Source organism: Orcinus orca, chromosome 4 (assembly GCF_937001465.1).
Source record: "Orcinus orca chromosome 4, mOrcOrc1.1, whole genome shotgun sequence".
Taxonomy (NCBI): domain Eukaryota; kingdom Metazoa; phylum Chordata; class Mammalia; order Artiodactyla; family Delphinidae; genus Orcinus; species Orcinus orca.
This window is the reverse complement of record NC_064562.1, coordinates 150,381,878-150,398,544: the sequence shown is the minus strand read 5'-3', so window position 1 is coordinate 150,398,544 and position 16,667 is coordinate 150,381,878. Positions and strand designations below refer to the sequence as shown.

The window sequence follows — 16,667 nt, the reverse complement described above, 5'->3', positions numbered from 1 at the left end:
CATGTAGACCAATGGAATAGAATAGAGAGCCGAGAAATAAAACCTCGAATACATGGGCAAATGATTTTCAATAAGAGTGTCAAGAGCATCCAATGGGGAAAGGACAGTCTTTTTAACAAACGGTGCTGGGAAAACTGAATATCCACATACAAACAAAAAAGTCGGACCCTTATTTAACACCATTGCCGGTACAATGCCGGTACAAAGCATCGCCGGTACAAAGTTATCACTTTAAAGCTATAGAGAAGATTATTTTTCAAACGGAAGCCTGACTGCAACACGGCACAGCTTGCAAAATGGATCTAAACATAGGCCTATAAGTATAAAACGCTTAGACGAGAACATTGGGGAAAAGCTTTATGACATTGGATTTGGCAATGATTTCTTGGATATGACACCAAAAGCACAGACAACAAAAGAAAAAATAGGTACATTGGACTTTATCAAGATTAAAAACTTTTATGCATCAAAGGATACCATCAACAGAGTGAAAAGACAACGCATGGAAGAAAATATTTGCAGATCATACATCTGATAAGAAATTAAAATCCAGACTATATAAAGAACTATTACAACTCAACAACCAAAAGTTCCCGAACAACTTGATGTAAAAATAGGGAAAGGCCTTGGTAGGTTTGATCTCCCACCGGGCTCTGAGCACCCTGGCTTTTCCAGTCACGGAGGCTTCTCCAAGAAGGAGGCAGCTGGCAAGAAGGAAGCCTGGACTTTTCCAGCAGGCTGAGTGCACCTTGCCCCCCCACCCCGCCACCCCGGGCAATGGGCTGGAGGCTTTGAAAGAAAAGTGAGAACCCAGAGAGAGCTAGTGGGCTCCTTTGCCTGCCTCTCCTTGACTGGCCTGGTTCCAGCTTCCCCTGGAGGACTCTGCCCACCCCCAGCTGCGGGAATGGCTCTGTCACCCTGGCAGGGGAACCAGCCCTGGGATCTGAGCAGGGCTCATCAGAGCCGGGTGGCTGCCTCAGCCTCTCTCCAATATGGGGTGCCAGCTCCCTGGGAAGCCATCTCTTCAACAGCAGGGACACCAGATGGGGCCCTCGGTCCCCAGGTCGGGGCAAACGAGGAGCTCATTGGAGGTGAGAGAGACGAGCGGTCCTTTCTGAGGTCCCTTCTGGTCACTAGTACTTCAGGTTTAAGCCAAGAGGAGGGCTTGTTTCTTGGATTTGATGTCAAGAAAGTAGCAGGTGGTTTGGAGAGGCGCTTGGGGTGGTCGATCCTAGGAGTGGCCGGACGGAAGCTGCAGCGGCAGGAAGAGGGGGCGTGTCTAGAAATAACAGCACGGATGCTGGCCGGCGGTGAGCACCGCGCCCTCATCGCTGTTTCTTGTCTCCACCCACAGACTTCTGCAGAGTGCCCCTCTGCAGAGAGGCCTCCCTGGCCACGTGGCTACATTCCCCTCCTCCCTGTGGGTCCTTGGCTAGAATGATAGGTCCGGAGCAGTACTCTGTCCCCTGTTCTTTCCTTAGTGCCTACAGCAGCGCCTGGCGCATAGCAGGTGCACGAGAAATACACACCTGAGGAATGAATGCATCCTGTGAAGGGCGTTTACTTTCAACAGTTTTTTCAGACAGGCTGTATAACTCCTCTGAGAGCACACAGCCAGAAAGAGGCAGGGCTGCGATTAGAACCAGGTCTCTTTCCAGGAGTCAGAACCTGGGAGCCCACTGCTGGGGTGGGTGGTGTCTGCACATGCTTCTCTCTGTGCAACGTGACAGGACATCCTGTCACGTGCTAGCACATGCACACGCTCCCGGGAGCCGAGCCCTGGGATTGGCAGGAGGTTCTGTGCTGTCCTGGAGGATGCTGGCCTCCTCCTCTCTCCTGCTGAGGGTTTATTCCTCCAAGCCTGGCTTAAGTGACACCTCTTTTAGGAAGGCTTCCCTGGGTGTCCCCAAGTCCCCTTCCTCCTCTAGACAGTTCTAGAATCTTGTACAAAGTCCTGCCAGGGCGTCCGTCATGGCGAATCCCAAGTACAGCAGAAAGACTTGGGGCAGGTCTGCCTGGACTAAAATCTGGACGTGCCAGTAGCTGTGGGACCCTGGGCGTATCACTTCGCCCTCCCCCTGCCCCACCAGCATGGCTCTCTCACCCGGACAGTGGAGACACTAGTACCCTCTCTGCCAGGGCCGCCATAACACAGGACCACAGAGACAGGGCTTAAACAACAGAAACTCATGTTCTCACAGTTTTGGAGGCTGGAAGTCCAAGATCAAGGTGAAGCCTCTCTTCTCCCTGTGTCTCCATATCACCTTCTCTGTGTGTGTGTCTGGGTCCTAATCTCTTCTTATGAGGACACTAGTCCTATTGGCTTAAGGCCCACCCTAGTGACCTCATTTTAACTTGATCACCTCTTTAAAGGTCCATCTCCAGAGTCACATTCTGTGGTACAGGGGGTTAGGGCTGCAGCATCTGGATTTGGAGGAAACACAATTCAGCCCTTGGCACGGCCCCTAACCTGACCCTCGAATTCCCTATATAATGTCCCTGACAAGGGGTTTCCCCACCTCGGCTTGCACACCTCCAGTGATAGGGAGCTCTGTACCTTCCCAGATGGTAAGTGGTGATGGTGACTTCCAGCGGGTGACCGCCATCCTTCTGAGCGCCCTGCGTGGAAGCTAATCCCTCTGGCCCTGGAGAAATGGAGAGGGCCATCTCACAGTCTTGAACAATTCAAAACAGGTTGGTTTCTCCCCAAACAGTGAGAGAGCTTGCTTGTTTTGGAAGACAAATTCGAAGGCAGAGACCTGTTAGTGGAGTTATCTGTGTTTTGTTATCTGCCTTGAGCAGAAGTGCTTTGGAATACCCAAACAGCATGGATGCCTTGTTTGCACAGATAAATGTCAAGTCTGCACCCAAAGGAGGTTATAAAAAAGCCACCTTGGGGGCTTCCCTGGTGGCGCAGTGGTTGAGAGTCCGCCTGCCGATGCAGGGGACGCGGGTTCGTGCCCCGGTCTGGGAAGATCCCACATGCCACGGAGTGGCTGGGCCCGTGAGCCATGGCCACTGAGCCTGCGCTGTGCTCCGCGATGGGAGAGGCCACAACAGTGAGAGGCCCGCGTACCGCAAAAAAAAAAAAAAAGCCACCTTGGGAGGAGGGCATGGTTTTAGGGGCGGCCACTGCGAAACTGCAAATTATTTTCTTCCCCACCCAGATGAGTTGGATTGTTCTCGTGTTATCCTAGCCAGATGGCAAAAGGCTGCCACCAGGGACGCTCTGATAGTCTTACGCGATTCAGTTTGGCTTTAAAAATCTATTCTCAGAGCTCAGCAAATGAAGCAATTTTTTTTACCCTGATGTCATTCTATTTTTACTTAAAGTTTTTTCACATTATAAACATAATACATGTTTTTTGTAGATAGTACAACAAAGCATAAAACAAAATTTAATTCCATCTCCCAGGAACAATCGCTGTTAACATTTTGATGCACTTCTTGCATTTCTCTCTCCCACTCTCCCTTTCCCTCCCTCTCATCAAAGAATACAAAACTTAAAAAAAAAAAGATTGCATTGTATCTCGTATACCCACTAGATATGACAGATAGAGCAGTGAATGAGACAGACAAGGGCCCACCCTCTTGGAGCTCAATCTAGAGGGAGACAGAAAATGAACATATAAATGAACTTTCAGGCTGTCTCCAATTTTTCCTCTGTTGCAAACAATACTGCATTGAGGATTCTTACAGCCAAAGGCCTGAATACACACATGCTGATTGCATAAAGATAACTTTCAAAAGGTGGAATTTAGGAGACAGGATGTTTTCCATTATTAAAAAAGTAAAAAAAACTGTAATGATCATCTGTATGCATATTTATATTAGTAGTGTACGGTTATTACCTGATAAATACCTCCTCTGCCTGTACTAGACAGGTTTCTATTATAGATCTGTAGATTCTCTGGATTACAACAGATTTTGCAGCTTTTCTGCCTAGGCTAACCCCTCCCTCCTCTCCTTATGTAGCTTTACATACCTCCAGGGACAGAGAGCTCATTCCTTTCTCTGACAGTTCATTCCATCTTTGCATGGCTCTGTCCTGGGACAAGTCCCCCTGTGTTGAAATGAAATGGGTCCTCCTGGGCTTCCTCCACTGACCCTGGTTTTCTTGAGACCGTGCAGAGCAAATCCAGGCCTCATTCTTGCACCAACCCTGCTGAGCCCAAGGCTAGAGCCACACAGCTCCCACCCCCTGCTGAACGGCAGTATCTCTCTTGGGATTCCTCCCAGGGATTATCTCACCTCCCCCAGGGAGCCTTCCCTGACCAGCCCTCCCTTAAGAGCCCCATTCCCAGTCCCCGCGCCTCCAGGGAAGCACCGGCCTCTTTTCCTGCCTGTCTCCTTCTCTCATGGCTTTAGCTCCATCTGTGCCATCCCCTGGCCCCTCCACTGCCCTGGAAGGGCTTAGAGATGAAGTGGGGAAGATCAGACGATTAAAGACAGACGTATCAGGCAAGGATTCCTGCCTGTGTGCCCTGATCTCATTAACGCAGTAATTGATCCATTGAATCCTGGCCTCACTGACTCATAGGTTGATTTCTCAATAGGGTGGTTGGTTTATTCATTCGTTCATCTAGTAAATCTTGACTGTGGCCTTTTTTTTTTTTAATTTTAGTGAAGTATAGTTGATGTACAATGTGTGAATTTCTGCTATACAACAAAGTGATTCAGTTATACAAATATATATATTCTTTTTCATATTCTTTTCCAGTATGGTTTATCCCAGGATATTAAACATAGCTCCCTGGGCTCTACAGTAGGACCTTGTTGTTGACCCATTCTCTATACAATAGTTTGCATCTGCTCATCCCAAACTCCCACTCCATCCCTCCCCGAACCCCCTCCCCCTTGGCAACCACAAGACTCTTCCCTACGTTTCGTAGATAGGTTCATCTGTGTCATAGTTTAGATTCGACTGTGGCCTTCTTGAGCCAGGCACTGTGCTGCACTTTGGGGACGCACATGAACAAGACAGCTCTGTGATCCGCGAAGCTCACCCTCTCGAGGGACAAGAGAGATGCTAAATATATGGGGAAAATCCAACAGGGCCGCGAGACAGACAGCGGTCAATGGCGGCAGATCCCAACCCAAGGAGGAACCGCTTAAGCTCAGGCTTGCAGGCGACCGAGAGGCAGCCCCGCGAAGATCAGAGGAACAGCCCATGCCGAGGCCCAGTGTCCGAGTGGGCTCAGCACGTGCCGGGCTCAGCAGAGGCAAGCCTGCCCTTGAGCGAGCTGACCGGCGGCCCTGCCTGAGGAACACGTGTTTTGCCCTTAACAAATCAGCCCCTAATTCCAAGGGGCTGCCAACGGGGAGGTGCCCTGTCTCCAGCCACACACAGCGCGCGCGCGCGTGTCTTCCTGGAAACCGGTAACGGCAGCCTCCCCCAGCGTGCACAGCCTCCTCCCAGAGAGCCCGGAGGGGCGGCGGCTGAGCGGAGGGGAGAACAGGGCCGCATTGTGAGCGTCCCACAGGCCGCTGTGGGCAAACAGAAGGCCCGAGTGTGTCCGGGGCGGGCAGGCGGGAGCTCAGAATTGCTCAGTGAACCCTCAGTCTCCAGGCCAAGTGCGCGGCCAGGAAGAAACAGGTCTTTATTACAGGGAGGCCCGGCACGGCCTGAAACGGAGGACACGCCGGGCTGTCCATCTGCAACCTTCCCGAGGCTTCACAGGGGTGGGGACTGGACACAGAGCCACAGGCGAGTATAGACACAGCGAGTCCACATTTATGATCCACAGGGGGGTTCACACACACACACACACACACACACACACACACACGCGCGCGCGCGCGCGCGCGCGCCTGGCTCCCTTCCCTCTGTTGCAGCAAAAAGAGAAGTGAAGTCTTCCCTTCCCTGAGAACAAGGAAGATAAAGGGAACAATGCACAGGCTAGAGAAGAAACATAACCTGGCCTGAAAGAGTTAATCATGTTGCAATGTAAATAGAAGTGAGACTTTTCTTCCTTCTCTCGAGAGCAACTAAAGCAAAGGGAACAGCGAACAGGCGAGAGAAGAAACATAACCTAGCCTGAAAGAGTTAATCACCCCTCGGTTTACTTTAACTGTTGCTAATTTGTAGTAACTAGATTTGTACTTTAGGAAGCTAACCTCACTCCCTGACCCTATGTAATTTACATTCGGTACCCATCACCCCTAACTCTGTGTGAGTTACATCCCGTGCCTCTCACCCCCTAACCTTATTATGTCCGGGCACTTACATTCTACATGCCCCTCGTAAGAAATCACCCCCTGGGGTGGGATAGGGAGGGTGGGAGGGAGGGAGACGCAAGAGGGAAGAGATATGGGAACATATGTATATATATAACTGATTCACTTTGTTATAAAGCAGAAACTAACACACCATAGTAAAGCAATTATACTCCAATAAAGATGTAAAAAGAATAAATAAATTCCATTGTTATTTATAAAAAAAAAAGAAAAGAAATCACCCCCTATAGTTTTTGCATTTCAGAAACAAGGTCACTGGCCAATAAACCAGAGGCAAACGGACACAATTATCAGACTGCCGGACCCCAATTACCGGGATGGCCTGACGCCAGCTATGACTGTTTTGAAATAATGCAAAGGAAAGGAAGAATGCAAGACCTTCACTACTTTGATCCTTATCATAGACCCCGGACTGCGAGCCTCACATATAAAATCTTCCCTGATTCCCAAGGAGGGGGGGCACAGCTCTGGAGGCGCTAGCCTGCTGTGTCTTCCCTTCTGCCTGGCAGAAAAATAAAGCCATCTCTCTCTTCCTCCAAAATCCCTGTCTCTGTATTTCGGTTCGGCCTCGGTGCACAGGGAAGCTGATGCTTCGGCAACAAAATGGGGGCTCGTCCGGGGTCTGCTCGCGTACAGGCAGCCCCGCAGGGCCCCTCGGCTTGATCGGAAGCTCGGGGATCTCTCTGCACGCCAGGCTCCTTCGGGAGAGCGGAGGGTTGGAGGATTTCTCTGAGGCCAGATCGCCAGGGACTCCCTGCTGCAGGGCTGCGCCCCATCACACCCGGCCTGTCGGCTGCGGCGGAGAACGGGGGAGAGGCTGACCTAGCAGCTGCCGAGGCTCATTTTGCCTTGAGGACACCTTCTCTTCTCTTGGCCGCGCCGGCCTGGACTTCCACTCCGAGAAAACACTGAATATTGGAGGATCAGAAAGAGGACGTAGGGAAGTCGCGACGCACCCGTCAGCACCTATGGTGAGTCTCCCGGACTGCGCTCCGTGACCTTCGACGGTCCCCTTAAGGGGAACTAAGGTACCAATTTGAGGATTTCGTGCAAAGGGAAATCCTGATGTGGAATGCTCCCTGCAAAGGGAGATTTGATGTAAGACGCCGCCTTGGGGCAACGGTCCAGGTCGAGTGGGACTCGGAAATCACGTTTGGGCGGGTCTCCGCCATATGTTTCTCTTTTTCTTGTTTGAGCATCCCTTTGCTGTTTCCTTTTATGGTTTATGTTTTATGTGTGACTTCCAGCTGATGAGGTGAAGGTTTGTTTTGATTTGAGCGTGCTAATATCAAATGTCTGTTACCAACTGCTCGAGCCAAAATGGGAAGCGCTTCCTCTAAGGTTCCACCCACCTGGGAACACTTAGGGAAAATTTTAAATGACTGGTCCACCTATAGCTATGATCCAATGACAAAGGAAATGGCCTGAAAATGGGTCTCCTACAATTAGATCTTTATGGCCACGGGATGGGAAAAATGGACTGAGGTTCCCTTATGTTCAGGACTTTATGCCCCTTTTATTATAATCCTGCTCTAGGTGACCCCATAATCAAAAGCCTGAGGAGTCAGAAAAGAAAAGAAAAGAAACGAAACTCTCCTGACATTCTAAAGGATCCTCTTCTAACTTCTCCCAACTCTCAGGGGAGTGGGAAGGTTTCCCCAGTCCTGCAAGTTCCCTCACCCCCAGATTCTTCTGATCAAACTAAGACCGCACCTCCCCAGAAGGACAATCCCTGCTGGGGCAACAGTTTATCAGCCAGTCTGCTCCTGTTATCAGAGCCAATTTGAGCACTTTCTGGTTTAAATTTTAGCTGTGCAACCGTGACCACAGAAAGAGAAAGATGATTTTTGACAGTATGGCCACAATATTCTTCAGACTCTGGAGAAAACTGGTTAAAATAAAGCTTTTCTTAAAATTGCAAAACCAGTCCTTTTTGCATGTGCAGTTAGAAAAAGCTAGCTTGTTAAAATACTTTTCTCCAAAATTCTGACCCTGAGAGAACAAAAATATGCCTAGGACAAAGCTTGAAGTTAACTGTTATCATGTCCTTGAGCTACAAACAAAGCCCACTTTGCCTGAGACTTCAGCCTGGGGTTAATTAGTAGAACTTCAAGCCAAGAAAAAAAAAAAGAGGCAAAGAGACATTTTAAATCTCAAGTGGAAACTACGAGATCTCTGTCTGTCTGGATACCTGTGTATGTCTCAGTATATGTTTCTGTCTTTGGATAATATTGCTGGGGATAATTTGTAAATGAGCTCTATTTAATTGGCTTAAAAGAAAAGCACTTACAAATCAAACAATTCTAAATACAAGAAAAATTAAATAAATTTCAGGTTCACGTGACCTGGGAATTATTCAATATTAATTATTAATGTTTGTTAATCTAATTAATATAGACATGTCTTTAGAGCCATCAACATTAAGGATAATACTTTTATTGTGCCTAGGTTTAATATAAACTAAATAAGATCTTATTATATCTGTTACAAATTTGTCAGCAATGAAAATAACTCGATGTGAAGAAACTTTTAAGAAAAAAAATTGCAAATGAGATAAGAGCTTTGGATGAACTTTTTAGGAATACTTACGTTTTAGGAATATTTACTTAAAAATGACCTCTCCAGATATCTGACAACTTGAAAATTTAGAGTTGTGCTAAATTAAGTTAAAGGATGCAAGTTATTAAATAACTAGGCCATTTCCAAATAAAATAAGATACTGAAACATGAATTACTGAACCTCGGCTTCCTTGTACAGAGAAACAAAAGGTTTAGAACTATTAAAAAATGTGTTTGGTGCCACACTGAGATATTTTCTATAAGAAAGCACATTCTTTAAATATTATTTGGATGTACGTTTACCGGTCTACAGAGTGCTGATATAAAGGACAGTTCATGGTTGCTTAAGGAAAGTAGGATGTGTGTTTTTAGTAAAGAAGGTATGAGCAATGGAATTGCATTTTATTAAGGGAAAAGGAAGCAGGTCTGATTTACAGGTGGCTGTTTCTGAATGGGAAAATAAAGTGATGGATACAGAAAGTGATAAAAAATGTTTGTGGAAAGTGGACCCTGGGAAAAGAGTTTTATGCATGGTACAAGTTTTCTTAAGGTGTTGAACTGCCTTGGATGACAGATTTTAAGCTTCTTTACCTTTTAAGTGATCAGTTCGATATTTGCCTTTAAATCTTTTATTGTCCTTTGGGTAAGTGAAAAGCAATCGTTTCACAGCGATGTGTGATCTTCTCTGACTGAGTGTTCTAAACCCTTTTGTGTTTTTGATAAAACTTCCCAAATCAAATTGTAATGAAGTTTCTTTGACCTCTAGCTAACTTTGGGGTGCTTCAAACGGCCTCTGAAACATCCCAAAGAGAGATGTTACACTAATTAGGTTCATTTGGTATGTTAAAATTACACGGGAAGTGTTGTCAAATGTGTAATAAATCTTCTTAGGTTATATTGTATGGTAATTGTTACTAATATAGATACTCTAGAAATCATATGGAGTTTCAAAAGTATTCTGATGTCCTGGTAAAATGTTATCAGTCATAATTCTAGTTATTATCTTAAGCATCATATGTCACAACAGTAACCAAGTTACCTTGTAAATTACATTGTAGTCAGAGTTTTAAACTTGCCATAAGTCTTTTGTCATTAGAGACACAGTTTCACTCTGAAGCTTTTGCAAAGATGCTGCTTCTTCAAGAAGATTTATAAAAAGAACTTTTGGATAAATACAAGTTTCTGACTTTCAGACCATAATGCTAAACTGGATATAAAGAAGCTCTTCTCCTCAAGCTACTTATGGTTTACAACAATTTGGTAATTTACACCTACGGGTAAAATTAAAACATTTATCTTTTCTCTCTATTTGCTCCCTCCACAGATTGGAAACTCTTAGGTCCCCAGCACCTTTATCAGATAAATTAGGAAGGCTACCTCACTAACAGGTACAGAAATCTCAAGGTATTTTCGGGACCTTGAAAAGGGAGGAATTCACCTATATCTGGTAAGCGAAATCTGTGACAAGCCTTTGGTGGGACTTTCCTGAGAGGTCTTTTAAAAGTTCAGTCTGAGACTCCTTATAAAAGTTTCAGGAAGCAAAAAGCCTATATGATACAATACAGTTGTATAAATCATCAGGCCAAGTTTATTGACACCAGACTGAAATTTGGTTCTCTCTCTCTGTTAGAGAACAAAGTTTTCTTGGGATGCTGCTTTAATAACAGACTATGTAAATTTCTTTGCCTTTAAGTGACTTACATTTGCTTTTAAAATCTTTTGTTACTTAGGTAAAGTAAATAAGTACTATCTCTCGATGATCTATGAAGATCGCGGCCCGCATAGATAAAGTTCATTCTGCTTCTACAAAAATTAACCTCTCATTGTCAGACTTTTGCCATCCTGACTGTCCTTAAACATGACAACAGTCCACTCCTAAATCAGGGAATTTAAAATGGGTAAACAATAGCTGTCAATCAAACAGTCAGGGCTATGCAAAATCCAAAAGGGCTGCCTGGCTTTTTCCGGCTCCCTGATAAACCTCATTTTTTATTTGATGGGATAAAGCCTTCCCTGGTTGCGGGGTTAATGCCCTCACAATGAAGAAAATCAATTATGTTTTACTGAATATTAAATTCTAGGTTTGTTCATTAAGGTCTGTGTTTACCAAGACTCACTTCCCAGATAGTTCCTTGCAGTTATGTTCTATTGCTAAAAAGTTTAATTGAATTATTGAAGGGCACTCTAAGTTTGTTTCTAAAGCTTATCTCCGTCATTTTTCTTTGGATGAAGATCAGATGGCCCACGACCTACAACCAGGGGATTATACATACTGGAAAAGACATGATTTAAAGGACTATCTCCAGACTGGATGGAAGGACCCTTATCAGGTACTCTTAACTAGCTCGTACACAGTAAAACTAAAGGGAATTAACTCTTGGATTAACTTCCACTCACAAAGGGCCCCTGCACTGGACTGGCCTATAGAGAGGATGGCTGACCTCAAAATCACCTTAAAACAACGCTCAAACAGAGGCGAAACTGCACTCACACGAGGATGAGAAAAAGACAACATCAGAAGTAGACGGCTTCCCCAAGATCCTGGACCTGACTCATACGCTCATTTATAATGTTTTCTTGACTTCTTGGACCTTTGCATATGAATCAAATGTTTTTCTATCATAGGCAGGATGCTATGACAGTTTTTTTGGTTGTTGTTTTTTTTTTTTTGCTGTGCGCGGGCCTCTCACCGCTGTGGCCCCTCCCGTCGCGGAGCACAGGCTCCGGACGCACAGTCTCCGGATGCGCAGGCCCAGCAGCTATGGCGCACGGGCCCAGCCGCTCCGCGGCATGTGGGATCTTCCCGGACCGGGGCACGAACCCGCGTCCCCTGCATCGGCAGGCGGACTCTCAACCACTGCGCCACCAGGGAAGCCCCTATGCTAGTTTTAAAAATCAATCCAGTTGTTGGGTTTGTGGCCAATTACCTATGTCTAGTACCTCTGGGTTACCTGAGTGGACTTCTCCACTCCAAGGCTCTAATTGGCTGCCTCTTAGGAAATCTATCCTAAAAGGAAAATTATAGTCATGTTCAGGCCACTACTGATATGACTGGATGAGATCCCCTCACCTGACCAATTAATAACACCTGCTCTGACCCTGACCATACATACGAAGTTTCCTCTATTACTCAAAGTTCAATCACAGCAACAAGCAAAATTTCAGCCGAGGAATAAAACCTCCCACAATTGTGGGCTGCATTTGTGTAATTAACACCAGGCTATGGTAATTTAAGGTTAAAGGCTCCTCTAAAGGCTGGGAGCAATTCAATCATACTAAGGATAATCAGTCTAGTAACACTAAAAGACTGGGCTGAGTACCTTGTGGACAATGCCAATATATAACTTCCCTGAAGAATAGGGATTGGTGCAGAACAGACTAAGTCAGGCGACCTGGGATATACTGGGCTGCCCCTAATGTTAGTTCTTGGCTGACTTCTTCCTTATGACTTTATTAATACTGCCAGCTATGTTATTTGTATTCTGCCTATTTCAAAAAAAAATGATTGTTTCTTATGTTACCAAAGCCTCTGATAAAATGATGATATAGAGTTCCATATGAGATCAGTGATTGCAATAGTCTAACTCTAGATATGAGAAGAAGCAACAAGAGGGAGTATTGTCCTGGACCATAAGAGACTAGGAAGACAGGTGGTCCAGAGACTTCTGGATACTAGGAAGGGCCTAGGCCAGTAATAGCCCATGGAGTGGCTTATCAGCAAAATCTTCACCAGACCTGGGAAGGAGCATTCCTAACACCATGGGACAAAATGGTCAGGAAATGCCCCAAACCATGGTTGAAATTACGACCATAAAGGGGCCCTGCTGACTGAAAACTGGCACTTGCCATCTACTTCTACAAGGATTACATCATGAGCTGTTGTAGCTGGTGACCTTCAACACCCTCTACAAGGACTTCAGGGTGGAGAGCTGAAACGAGGGACTCTGTGCTCTGGGAAAAACTGACAGGACAGGCCTTGAGATAGTTAAATAATTTCAGGAGAAGATTTTACGAGCCCCAGTTCTTGCATCTTCTCATACCCAGAGAAACACTGACACCATTAACGGTGACACTATGGTGTGATTTTAGGCAAGTCCTTTTATTGCTAAGAACTTGAGTTTTCTGAGCTGTTTTAGATATGGGATGCCACCGGCCAATTTCAAAACAATGTCTGCTGACAGCTGGTAACTGCAACCTTACTTCTTAAAGGTCTCCTCTTGTAGCTATTACACTTTTAGACGATAAAATTGCTTTAGATCATATGTTAACAAAAAGAGAAAACACATATGTAGTGACCAATAGCTCCTGTTATCTATATGTTAATACCACAACAAAGGTTAAAACCTACTTTGATGAAACTAGATAACCGGCTACCTGGCTACAAGTCTCCCCAAAGCACCAGGCCTAGACTGGGTTTCAGGCTTATTCTCCTAAAAAGAAATGAGATCTATTTTGTCTATTAACGTTTAGGTTGTCACGCCTCCAAATACTTCTAACAGGGTCTGTTAACACCTACATCAATCACAATGGGCTAATAGAAGAGGACACAGAATTATATATATGTCACCAAATGGCTCCATTCCTTTAGACAGGGTAACACAAGCGCCGTCTCTATCTAGATCAGGATCAAAATTACTACCAAACGTTCCATGGCTCTTCATCCTGCTTGGGCCCCCAGCTACAATGATTCTTTTATTAATCTTTGGCCTCTGTCTTTTTAAACTACTTGCTAAGTTCTGTCTCTTCCAGATTACAATAGGTTCACATCAAGATAATGATGACGCAAAGATTCCAGCCATTTCTCAGAACAGATCCTGCCAAAACAACAACAGAAGTCACCCTGGGGCCCTTAATAAGACAGGGCGAGAGCTCTGTGACCCCAACTAGGTAGGGTCTACGAACCCCTTGCCAGCCTGAGGAAGCTACAGAAGACAGACCGTCGTCCCTCATCCTCCCAGTAAAGATTTCTTGGGGTTCACGTCTCTCAGGGGGGGATTTGAAATAGGAGATAGGTGGGCCCCTGGGCCGGACAGCTGGTGTTTGTCAAGTGGAGCAGAACTGAAGTTTTGTCCTCAGCCAGACAAGAACGACGCCCGCTTCCCTTCCTCCATTGATATGGAGGCAATGAACCAGCAGTGGGGAATTTGTTGCAGCAAAAATAGAAATGAAGTTTTCCCTCCCCTGAGAACAAGGAAAATAAAGGGAACAGTGAATAGGCTAGAGAAGAAACATAACCTGGCCTGAAAGAGTTAATCACGCCTTGGTTTACTTTAACTGTCACTAATTTGTAGTAACTAGATTTGTACTTTAGAAAGCTAACCTCACTCCCTGACACTGTGTAATTCACATTCGGTACCCATCACCCCTAACTCTGTGTGAGTTACATCCCGCGCCTCTCACCCCCTAACCTTATTATGTCCGGGCACTTACATTCTACATGCCCCTCGTAAGAAATCACCCCCTATAGTTTTTGCATTTCAGAAACAAGGTCACCGGCCAATAAACGAGAGGCAAGCGGACGCAATTACCAGACTGTCAGACCCCAATTACCGCGGAGCGGCTGGGCCCGTGAGCCATGGCCTCTGAGCCTGCGCGTCCGGAGCCTGTGCTCCGCAACGGAAGAGGCCACAGCGGTGAGAGGCCCGCGTACCGCAAAAAAAAAAAAAAAAAAAAAAAAAATTACATGGGAAGTGTTGTCAAATGTGTAATAAATCTTCTTAGGTTATACTGTATGGTAATTGTTACCACCCTATATTGTATGGTAATCCCCTCACCCTAAGGCAGACCCGCCTACCTGGGAAGGGGGATCCAGTGTTAATGGGGCTGTGACGCCAGCTATGACTCTTTTGAAATAATGCAAAGGAAAGGAAGAATGCAAGACCTTCACTACTTTGATCCTTATCACAGACCCCCGGACTGCGAGCCTCACATGTAATTGATTCCCAAGGAGGGGGGGCACAGCTCTGGAGGCGCTAGCCTGCTGTGTCTTCCCTTCTGCCTGGCAGAAAAATAAAGCCATCTCTCTCTTCCTCCAAAATCCTTGTCTCTATTTCTGTTCGGCCCGGTGCCCAGGGGAGCTGATACTTCGGCAACACCTCCTCCTCCCTCCGCTAGCTCAGAGAGAATTTCTAAAACCCTTACTTGAAAGGTGCTGGCTGGTGAATAATGCCGACCACGTGAGGGCCTCTGTGCCCCGGGGCTCAGGTGCTCTTCAACAATCCCATGAAACAGTTGCCTTTAGAAACCCCACTCTGCAGACGAGGAAACTGAGGGTCAGAGAGGGTCTGGGACTTGGCCGGGTTCACAGCTGGTAAATGATGGACAGGGATGGAACCCAGGCCTGTCTGAGCCCTGTACCCATGTATTTCACCACCATGGGGTGCGTGTGTGTGTGCGCGCGCGCGCGCGCGCGCGCGTGTGTGTGTCTGCTTGTTCCAGGGGGCATTCAGAAATCCGACTTGGTCAGGACGACGCGCGGGGTGGGCTTACTCCCTGCAACTGTCGGGGAAAAGTACCCTCTAAGTGCCCCCTGTCAGTGACCAGAACAGAGCGCCTGCTTCAGTCTGGGGCATTTCCTTCATGGGGTCAAGGGTCTGGGGAGCTGGGTCAGCCCCTGGAAGGCTGCTGGGCAGGAAACGGAACGGAGCCTGGGGGGCGGGGGGAAGGGAGAGAGGGGGGAGGGGAGAGGGGGGAGGGGAGGGGGAAGCCTGCAGAATCTCCCCACCCTAAGGCGGACCCACCTACCTGGGAAGGGGGATCCAGTGTTTATGGGGCTGTAACCTCACAGTTCACTGGCCTCTGACCGGGACCCTCCCCCACTCCCCCCACTCCCTCTCCCGTCCTCAGAGAGTCTCTCAATCAAATCCACCCCAGTCCGCCCCGCCCTTCGCCTTGTTTAGAGCTTCCTGGGGACAAATTCCAAGGCCGCTGGGCCCGCCCCTTCTCTCCCTCACCTCCCGCCTCCCCCGACTTTGGACTTGGCACTCTCAGGAATCTCTCCCTGCCTGTGCCCCTGCGGACTCTCTGCCGGCATCCTTGCCGCGGCTGCTCCACCGGGAGGGGGGAGGGGGAGGGGGAGGGGGAGGGTTCCGTCCCCTCCGCCCGGCCCCCAGGCCCTTGCGCTTCTCCTGCCCAGTGCTGGTCACAGTGGGGATGGGTGACTCTGCTGTCCCACTCCTGGGCTGCTCCCCTCCCAAGGGTAGGATGGGGGTCCCATTACTCTGGCTGTGGAACAAATTACCCCAAGACTTCGTGGCCTGAAACCACCACTTCTTAAATTCACAGATTCCGTGGGCTGGGAGTTTGGGCTTGTCTGGGGCCTCAGCTGGAGTCACCTGGAGGTTTGTTCAGGTCGCGCGGTCGATGCTGGCTGTCCAGTGGGCCCTCCACGTGGGCTAGCAGGGGGGGCAGCAACCACTTCAAGATGTAGGCGGTCTGGGACTTCCTTGGCGGTCCAGTGGTTAGGATTCTGCACTTCCACTAAAGGGGGTGCGGGTTCCATCCCTGGTGGGGGAACGAAGATCCCACATGCCATCAGCCAAAAAACAGGTGGAGGGGCGCTCCAAGGGGTGGGGGGCATGGACCCCCCCCCGACTGCTTGGTGGGAACTGTGTAGGGAGAGTCATTTAGGAAGACACAGGGCCAGCCCCCAGCAGGTTCTCAGGACGTTTCTGCTGCTCTGTTGAGCCCACATAGCCCCGCTGCAGCTTCCAGAAGAGGAAACTGAGGCCCAGGGTACTCGCTCAAGGCCCTCACGTGTGGGACGCCAGTTCCACTGCAGGATACTGCCCCCTAGTGGCCAGAGGCGGCATGTCCAGGAGCCGAGGCCTGAGAGCCGGTGTGGACGGCGGTGGGGGGGATGGGGGGGGAGC

General features: G+C 47.7%; 2 long non-coding RNA genes across 3 annotated transcripts; one reads left to right on the top strand and one right to left on the bottom strand.

The window, feature by feature from the left end:
* Positions 1-438: 438 nt before the first annotated feature.
* LOC125964263 (uncharacterized) lies at positions 439-16,667 on the bottom strand. Of its 2 annotated transcripts, XR_007477116.1 has the most exons (3): positions 16,037-16,667; positions 14,938-15,047; positions 439-2,645 (listed from the first exon to the last, which is right to left on the bottom strand). It is a non-coding gene; the product is annotated as an uncharacterized LOC125964263 (long non-coding RNA). The 2 variants fall into 2 exon arrangements; XR_007477115.1 differs by lacking the exons at positions 14,938-15,047; positions 16,037-16,667 and adding an exon at positions 3,986-4,886.
* On the top strand, positions 6,361-11,421 carry LOC117199567 (uncharacterized). Its single transcript, XR_007477113.1, has 2 exons — positions 6,361-7,208; positions 10,121-11,421. It is a non-coding gene; the product is annotated as an uncharacterized LOC117199567 (long non-coding RNA).